The sequence below is a fragment of the Mustela putorius genome, unplaced genomic scaffold (assembly GCF_011764305.1).
Source record: "Mustela putorius furo isolate JIRA1106 unplaced genomic scaffold, ASM1176430v1.1 tig00000174_pilon_pilon_pilon, whole genome shotgun sequence".
Lineage (NCBI taxonomy): Eukaryota > Metazoa > Chordata > Mammalia > Carnivora > Mustelidae > Mustela > Mustela putorius.
Window position 1 is genome coordinate 40,807,394 of NW_025421304.1, and position 9,364 is coordinate 40,816,757.

At 52.8% G+C, this 9,364-nt stretch overlaps 1 long non-coding RNA gene across 1 annotated transcript; it reads right to left on the reverse strand.

Moving 5' to 3' along the window:
* Nucleotides 1–5,892, reverse strand: LOC123391004. The gene is made up of 5 exons (XR_006605637.1): nucleotides 5,221–5,892; nucleotides 3,359–4,388; nucleotides 2,401–2,523; nucleotides 1,989–2,095; nucleotides 1–418 (listed from the first exon to the last, which is right to left on the reverse strand). It is a non-coding gene; the product is annotated as an uncharacterized LOC123391004 (long non-coding RNA).
* Between the last annotated feature and the right edge of the window lie 3,472 nt (nucleotides 5,893–9,364).

Here is a 9,364-nt window from a genome sequence, read left to right on the forward strand (position 1 = left end):
ACGCTTTCACCCGAATTCCCCAGTTGGGAACATTTTACTGATTTTATTTTGTCTTACCATTCTCTTTCTCTTTCTGTGTGTGGGTGGCGTTCTCTGATCTACTCGAGAGCCAGCTGCAGACCCGATGGCCCTTTACCCAGACACTTCACGGGTGTTTCCTAAGAGCAGGATGGACCTCGTGCAGCCACAGTACAAATGGCGAAATCAGGAAACTAACATGTTTTTTTTTCCTATTATCTCATGGCCTGACTTTGTTCAGAATTCACATTTGTTGTCCCAATAATGTCATTTTGGTCAAGAAGCAAACATCGTTTTTGGGCTCACCTGCTGTCTCTAGCTGGCCTGATCCTGGCGTGTGTGTATACTCTGGGCCAGTTGTTTTAGAGAACATTGCTCCATTCGGGGTCACTGATGTTTCCTGAAACATTGCGTTGTACACTTGGGAGGAGTGCTCAGAGCTGGTCCTTGGTCTGGGCTCAGTCGCTCCTCTTGTCTGGGATCAGGTGCTGCTGATGGTCCCCTCCACTCCGGCTCTGGGCTCCTGGTAGGGACACAGCCCTACACGAGCACACAGGTCCTTGCCTCATGGAACTTGCTGTCTAGGGGGCCAAGTCTGGGTTCCTGGCTGGGACCCAGGACAGGCCAGGACTCCTCCCTGAGCCTCGGTGAAGTAGGGATAATAATCATCCGCTCTCATCGTGTCACTTCGGGGTGATACTGGGAAGGATCCTCGGTGTCTGGTTATAGTAACCCAGGGCAGGACGGAAGTGGCAGGTCCAGGTGGGCAGAGGGCCTACCAGGGCCCGCGGAGGCCCCGTCCCCACATGGAGTCCGACCTCACTGGCTCAGGGAGCTCTTCCCTCCCAGGATCCAAGCCTCAGACATTGTCAGTGCAGCCAAAGATTGAATTAGTTGTTTTTTTTCCAGCAGCCACATTACACTGTGCTGACATTTCACAGACTGTGCAAAGCCAGCAGGCTAATGCACAGACTCAGGGTGGGGGCTCAGTTTGGGGCCTCTGCAGACCTCACAATGGGCAGTGGTTTTGTGATCCTGCCAAGCCCCAGCATTTCTTCCGATTCTGAGTCTGGTTTGGGGGATGTGTGCATGGATCTTGGGGGTCGTGCTAAGAGGCAGGGGGGATGGAGTTGGGTGAGGCCCCTCTCCGGGTCCTGGTTGGTGAAGGCAGTGGGATAGACCAGATCCCCTGGGAAATGGCTCCATCCCAAATGGGGAGGCACTGGGGGACATGAGGTCCGCCCAGGAGGGGTATGGCCGAAAGGGGCATTAGAGAAGCCGATGCCAGAGTATTGTTCCCTGGGTGCCGGGCCTTGAATTGGCAGAGGGCAATAAGGAATGGGGCAGAGTGTCTCAGTTCCATGTGCTGGGCAGTCTCTGGAAGGGGTGGGGGTGGGGCTCTCATCCAGACTCTGCCTCCTGCTCTGCCTCCTGACCTCCAGGACATGAGAAAATAAATATGTGTTGTATTAAGCCCCAAGTTTGTGGCCATTTGCTACCACAGCCACAGGAAACCCCCTCTAAATTCCAAGCTTGGTCATCTATCCCTTCTCTGGGTCTGGCCACAGAGAACACAGAGAAACCCTGAAGGGCTGGAGAACTAGTGGGGGCACCTGTCCAGCAGGCACTGATTGTGGCGCCCCCATTGCCCTCATGGGCTTTAACAAGCTCCCCACTCCTGGATGTGAGCCCTAAGCTCCAGACCAGACCCCTGGCACTTTGCTCCTGTTCTTCCTGTTGCCTGAGCCCTGATCCTCAGCCTGCAGAGCCACAGGAGGAGGACTGTGGAGCCAGAGTGCCCAAGTCCAAATCCAGCCCTGCTGAGTGCTGTGGGGTAATACTCACTCCCTCTGAGCCGCAGTTCCCTGCCCAGTATAATAAGGACGCGTCTGTTCTGCTGGGTTCCCAGGGCATCATGTGACATAATATCCATGAAGCTCTTTGTCACCATGCCTGAGTATGTCACTTACTCTTCCCATCTTTAAGGCCATGTTCAAATGCCTCCTGCTCCTGGGCTCTTCCCTCTGACTGCAGACAGCCCTTTGCATCCCATGTACCAGGATATAGGTTTAGTCACCTGTAATGACAATACAGTTGCTAAAATTTGAGGGGCTCTTACCCTGAGCCAGGCACTAAGCTAAATAGTTTACATTTGCATATTGATACATGCCACAATTACTATTATGCATAATAATTATCAGTTTCATCTCAGAGTGTGCCCCAGCCTCTCACACAGAGTAGGTCCCCTTCAGCCCCTGTGCACTTGACTGCAGTTCCACCCCCCAACCAAAATATGGTACGTCATTTAGAAATAGCATTGCCACAAGTAAAAGGAAACCCCAAATAATCATAGCTTTAGGAACATGGACATTTATTTCTCACTTGTGTGATGTCAGGATGTCAGAATTTAGATTTCTTGCATCTAATTCTTCTGTTGGATTCTATTCCTAGAGTTGCCTCATGGTCCAAAGTGGCTGCTGGAACTCCAGCCATCACATCCACCATCTATCTAGTAAGAAAGAAGAGAGGGTCAAAGAAGACCATGCTGCTTTCTTTACTTAAGTTGTACATATCACTTTGTGTTCATATCTCATTGGCCAGAACCACACCACAAGTCATAACCACACCTAGCTGCAAAGGAGGCTAGGGAATGCAGTCTAGGCTGTAGGTCCCCACTTTTGGCAGGGCCCACATCTACCAACTCCCCATGGATTCCATTGGCACGCACATCCACAAAAGCCCCAGCTTCAGGAAGCTTGATGGAGACTCCTTCGGTCTTTCTGAATGGGAACCCAAAGTCAGGGATCTGGGGAAGTTGGCTGACACCCTGTACTCTCTAGAACTCAGAGCTCATGTGCTGACCAAGCACCAGTGACAGGCCTGATGTCCTGTCTTTCTCCAGGCCAGTGGGTTCCCTGGGCTCAAGATCATATTTGTGGCTTGCCTCACTGACTGTCTGCAGTCTTGACCAAACAATTAGAAGGGACTCTCAGATTTCTTCAAATGAGCAGAAGAAAAGAAAGAAAACCCAAAATATGTTTCCCTTGGAAAACCTGGGGATGATTCCAAAACCTGATGATGCTCAAGTCGGGAAAGGGTTGGAGTTGCTGCTATCTGGGTCCACCAGATAGAAAAGTGCGGAATGCTGTAGGGGAAGGGCCCTGGAGGGGAGGGCTCAGGAGTGGTCAACTTGCCCTGGGGAGACCATGCTGTGTGACCTGGACAGGTCACTTTCCCTCTCTGAATCTCATGTTCTGGTCTGTATGAGGGACCACGTGTCCTCCCATCTTTGCCACCCTGGAGATCTGTCCCACATCCCACAGCCCCCCCCCACTCTGACCCCCAAACAGCTTGCTGATGGGCAGAAAGCCCTCGTCTCCTCGCTCAGCACCATCCTGGAACGCGAGGCTCCTGAAGCTGGGCTCCATTTCCTCTCCTTCCTTCCTTCTGCTGGACTTCTGGACGCACAGACATTTCTGTAGAGCAGGACAGCCTTACCCTCCCAGGCAAAGGGAGCATGTAGGAGCAGTTAGCTCCCTGCCAGGGAAGAGAGGGAAGGGTGACGCAGAGCAGGAAACCCCAAGACACAGCTTACTCATATTTTTTTTACAAAGCACTTCCCCCTAATTATAGAAGATCCAGAAATATAGGTAGAGAGAGAACAATCATACTCCCCCATCCAGAGGTATCCATCAGAACCATGTGGAAACATTTCTTTACCATCTCTTCGGTGAATACAGTCTCCTACTCTTTGCATATCGTAGGCATTTCTGGGTTCTGCACAAACTCTGCATTGGCGTGATTTTTGTTATTTTCCACCTTTTTGTTAAGAAAGATTTCGAGTATATAGATCAATGGGAAACAGGATGCCGCAATCTGTCAACCCACCATAGAGGTTTGGGAAAGGTCAGGTTTCTAACAGTGCAAAAGCCAGCCCAACAGCCTTGCTGGGCGCTCTGGGCCCCTAAGGATGGGGGAAGGTCTCCAGGAGCCTGTGTCCCATGAGTTCGGGACCCTTTCCCTCAGTAGGAGGGAATCACCAGGGCGTCCCCCTGCCCCCCACCAGTGGGGATCCAGTGCCAAGCGCTCCCAAGTTTTCTCCAGCCACATCTCCACAACAGCTACTGGTGGGATACCACCACCGACTGGGGGGGGGGGGGCACCTGTAGCCCCCATGGCTGGCCACATGCCCAAGCTGGCCTGGTTGACATTTCCATAGTCCAAAGCAAACAAATGGGGAAGATCATGGGAAATGCTACAATACACTCACCAAGTGCGGCTGATCCCAGTTAAAAAAAATTCCCGAACTGCTGATCTCCTTTGCCTTGGCCAGGGTCATGTGTCTCCTCTAGGGTGCAAAGTGGCAGTGGCTGAAAGTGGTATTTTGAAAAATGTCCTCGTTTGGCAAAACACAAAGTTGGCAACCCTATGTTGGTCCCCCAAACTGAAGGAAAGAACGAATCACTAACGTGCGGCGTTCAGAGCCGTACTGGGGACTGCCATCTGGTGTATCTCCTTGGTCTCTCGCTTACCGCCTGGCCTGTCCCAGGGCCCACCGGTCCAGGGCCTCCAGAAGGTGGGGGGACAGGACCACCTGGGACGCAGGTCAGCCTCGGAGGTCTGTAAGGGGGAGGGGGAAACCCCACCCGGTGGCAGGGATCCGGCTGTGTGGGATGACGATGTGGCACATTGATGCCTGTTTTCCAAATGAGGAAACTGAGTGGGAAATGGTCTGTCCTGTGCCTGAGAAGACCGGAGCCAGCGCCAAAGCCCAAGCCTCACCTCCCCACTATGTCTTGATCCCACCAGTCAGGAAAATGCAAAATAATAATCCAGGGGAAGCCCATGCAGACTCGACAGCTCACTCTTGGGCCAAGTCAGGATATTTTTTTAAAAGTTCCCCAAATGGAGGTCTTCCTACCACAGCATTTTATTCAAAAAAGGATTCTGTAACACACACACACACACACAGCTATGAGCTCAAAAGACAGCTGTCCCTTCCAGCTGATGTGTTCTAAGCATGTGGGGTCCTTCGTGCCTCTGTTTTGAGCTCCTGGTAACTTCAACCTGTTCCTCACCGACCCCCAGCCCACCTTTTGGGGACCGCCACAGCCAAAGTGCTTGTTTCGAATCCTAGCTCTTCTGCCTCCCAGTCAGGCGACTGGACCAGTTCTGACCTGCTCCAGGCCTCAGTGTCCTCACCTGTAGAATGGGAATAGGAAGACAACCTTCTTCCTTGTCGAGGGTCAAAACCACCACCGCAGTCTGACAGCGTCTGGCGCAGATTAAAGGCTCCTAAGTGTCCCTGAGCAGGGGGATGAGCAGGGCCTTGGGTAGAAGCTTCCTGGTGGAGCTGGGAGCGCAGTGGATGTGAGCCAGTAAAGTGGGAAGGCACCCAAGAGCAACTCTGCTGACTTCAGGTTCCACTGAAGCCCGCGGCCACCGTCCAAGCGGCCTCTGTCAGAGGGAACGAGAGTGACCTTCCTGCCTGCTCCCCGATCCCATGGGGACGACTCCGCGCTGCTGGACAGAACTTCTTTCTTGAAACAGTAAGTGCTGAGCGCTTGCGTTTCCTCTCTCACAGGGCGGCCTCAGCACATCCGCCTCGATGAATTGATGTCCCGCCACATTTGGCTGAGATGACCGCCTCCGAGGCCAAGTCGCAGGGGCTGGGCCCCAGCCAGGCCAGGGCACCATCCAGGAGCAAAACTGCAGCGCTGGGGCCTGGCCATCACCCCCACCCCGAAACCAAGGCCCTCCCTGGGCGGTCACTGTGAGGATGGGGTCCGCCTGGGCCAGGCTGAAGCCGCAAGTTGTCAGAGCAGAGCTCTCAAGGACTTGGAAATTTCCACATGATGCCAACGTCGCTGTGGCTTTCAGACATCTCACTGATAAAAAAAAAATCTTTAGATCAAAGCAGCACGCAGTCAGGATTCATTCGACACTATTTTTGTCAGGAGCAGCAGCTGCTCCGGGCTGGGCCCCTGGGACCGCGGGGGACAGGACAGGTGCGCTCCCCGACTTGCTGGAATCTCAGGCTGCGGGAGCTCCCCTAGCTGGAGCACCACAGAAGGACTACATTCTACGTTCATAAGAGCAGGGAGGGAGGGAGCTCAGAGCCAAGAGGAGTCACCCCAACTGCCATGGTTGGAATCAGACAGACAGTAACCTGGGGGGTGGGTTTGCAGGGAGACCAGAACCCAAGTGCACTGCCCGCGGGCGTAGAAATGGGGGCAGCCGCCCTGGCCCTTCCTCCAGAGGCTAAACACACGCTAGCCGCGTGACCCTCCTAGCTATCTGTCCAAGACCGGTGACAGCGGCCACAGAAATGCGTTTGTGAACATTCACAGCAGAACTGTCCACAATAGCCAGAAAGTGCCAACAGCCCACGTGTCCACCCGCGGGTGAACGGATAAGCGAGTGTGACCTGACCTCGCCATGGGATGTTGTCCAGCTCTCGCGAGGAGCGGAGCTCTGACACAGATGGCCGGGCCCGAAAAACACCCGACTAAGTGAAAGAAGCCAGTTTTGAAAGACCTACGTATGGTGTGATTCCATTTATGTGAAATGTCAAGACTAAGGACATCAGACAGAGTCAACTAATGCTTGCCAGGGCCGGGGGAGGGAGAGAGGGGTGACCCTGAAGGACACGAGGTTTCTTTAGGAGGGTGAAGAAAATGCTCTCGGCTGCACAGCAGTGACGGGTGCGCACCCCTGTGAATACATGGCGGACTGCTGGGGGCACTCGGTGGGTCAGGCATCTGACTCTAGATTCCAGCTCAGGTTATGATCTCAGAGTCGGGCCAGGCGCTCGGTGTAGAGCCCACTTGAAAGAGTCTCTCTCCCCCTCGCCCCTCCCCGCCACATGTGCACACATTCTCTAGCAAATAAAATCTTTTTTAAAAACTGCTGAATGCTACCCTTTAAAATGGAGAATTTTCTCATATGTGAATGATACCTTAATACTAAAAACAAGGCGGAGGAAAGAGCTGGGAAATGGGGCTTTCAACCTCTCACGGCTTTCTCGGCTCATGAGTCCTGGAAAGTACACACAGTATTCGTGCCTTTGAAACTTCCCAGGCCTTCAAAGCCAGAGACTCCAACGTCTTCTTCAAGGTCTTTTTGCTAGAGGTTATATCTATGGCCTGGACTGTCCAGAGAAGGGGCCGGTACATTTTGAGCACAGTTAAGTGGCCCACAAAGACATGTGAGGAACAGCAGGGAAATCTGAGATGGCCACCTCTTTGTTTCTCTCTGGAAGTCTGAACGCCAGCCAAAGCCTTTTGCCCTTCAAAGCCAGCCCTTGCTGGCTCCTCTCAGTTTCAATGTGTAGCCTTTTCATGAAAAAGAATAGAGAGACTACTGCCAGGTACTGTTGGGCAGGTTGTCTACTGCGTAACATTTATTGAACATTGGTATATATGAGAAACTGTACCGAGCACTTTACCTAGGATGAACTTTGCTTAATCCTCCCGTTCACCCTTCAGTGAGAGTTATCCTCAGTTTATGAAGACAGGAATCTTGGGAAGGTTCATCAGTCCCCAGATTCATCCTCCTCTCACAGTGGCTTTGGGAGGGATGCAACTCTGGCAGGAGCCTGACCTTCCTGCAGAGCAGGTCCTGCCTGACCCCCTAGGTCACCCAAGGAGCCTGCGGCCTGCCTGTAGCTGGAAAGGGCAGTGGTGAAGCACGCAGGCCAGGCATCAACAGAACAGCAGGACTTGGTCCAGTCTTGCTGGCTCTGTTCTTATGGAAGCTCTTTAATCTCTCTGGACCTTGATTTCCTCATCTGTACAGTAGGCAGTGATAATATCTTTCTAGAGCTGGTGTAAGGATTGAACAATTTAACACAGGCAGAGAAACCCCAGTCCACAGTAGTGTTCAGAGTCATGTCTTGGCTGCTTTTTCCCATCAGTCCCGGAGGACAGGAGGCTCAGCTGTCCCGTTCATAGGGATACCCAGTGTCCTATGCAGTTCCCGGCACATAGGAAGCCTGGAATTAATAGTGTTTGAACAAATGAATGAGTGAGTTCTCCTTAGTGCAGAGTCAGGGCTGAGATCTCAGGATGGGCCTCTGGAAGTCACCAGACCCTGGTCGAAGAGGCCACAGCCCCCAGATGCCCCCGCCTGGGCAGAGGTCGGGCTCTTCGTGGGTGGTCCTGCCCTGGAGTTTGATCAGCACAAAGCATAGAGAATGTGGCTGGAGGGGCCACCGCGCAGTGGGGGAGCTGGAGGGGGAGCCCTGGCCTCTCCCGTTCCGGCCTTGCCAGCGCCATGACCTTCCCCACCTGGCCCTGTCTGTCTCACTGGCTGCCCTGGCCACCAGGGACTCCGCGGGGCAGCCGGCTTGCCTTTCACATGGAAGGGGCACCTTCCCCATCTGTACCACCTCTCTGGGACGTGCCTCTCTGGCTCTCAAATTACATTCCATTCACAAAAAACAATCTTGATCTTAAAACGGGTGAGCACATTATGGGGGAAAAAAGTGAGGTGGAAAAACGTGGTCAGAGAGCGAGCAAGCTGGGGTTGGGGCGCAGGAAATCGCTACGCCCTCCCCCTTCCACCCACCCACACACATGCCAGCTGGGGAGTCTTTCCATCTGCTGCGTAGGCTTCTGGTCTCTGAGCTGCCCGCTGTTTGGAGGGGGTTGTGGGGGCTGAGCCAGGGAGGCCAAGAAATTCAGAGGTGGAGCCCCTAATCAACCATCACCCTGTCCTTTCTTCTTGGCCAGGGTTGCCAAGTACAGTTGAGCAGGTTGTTCACTCTGTGAGAGTACCTGGCTCGCTCCAACAAGTCATGTGCCCTGGTATGGAGCTCTGTTACTCCACTGGAGCATCTTTCCCTCCCATACAAAGGTAGTGCATGGACTAGTGATCCTGGCTCCTGTTTCTTTCCTTCTAATATGCCTAAAACAGAACTTGACTAAGGGTGACCCCTCACTCTAATACTCCCCATGGTTCTCACTGACCTACAGGATGATAATAAATAATACATTTCCTGACCGCTCACTATGTGCCAGACTGTGCTAAGGGAGTTTGCATGCAGTGTTCCTTCCTTACCATCACATACAGTCTTCACATTACAAAGCATAATACGTATAGAGAAAACAATATAAAATATGTACATCATGTTTAACAAACTATAAACACTTTAAAACCTCACACAGCCCTGTGATGTCACCATTGCTACCATCCTATTTTCCAGATGTGGAGACTGAGACCTAGAGAGGGTAAATTGCAGGCCTGAGATCATCTAGTTGGTGGTAGGGGCAGGATTAGAACCCAGGCATCTGGCTGCATAATGCTATAGGAATCTCGTGCTGCTTTTTCTCAGGGAGGCCTCGCA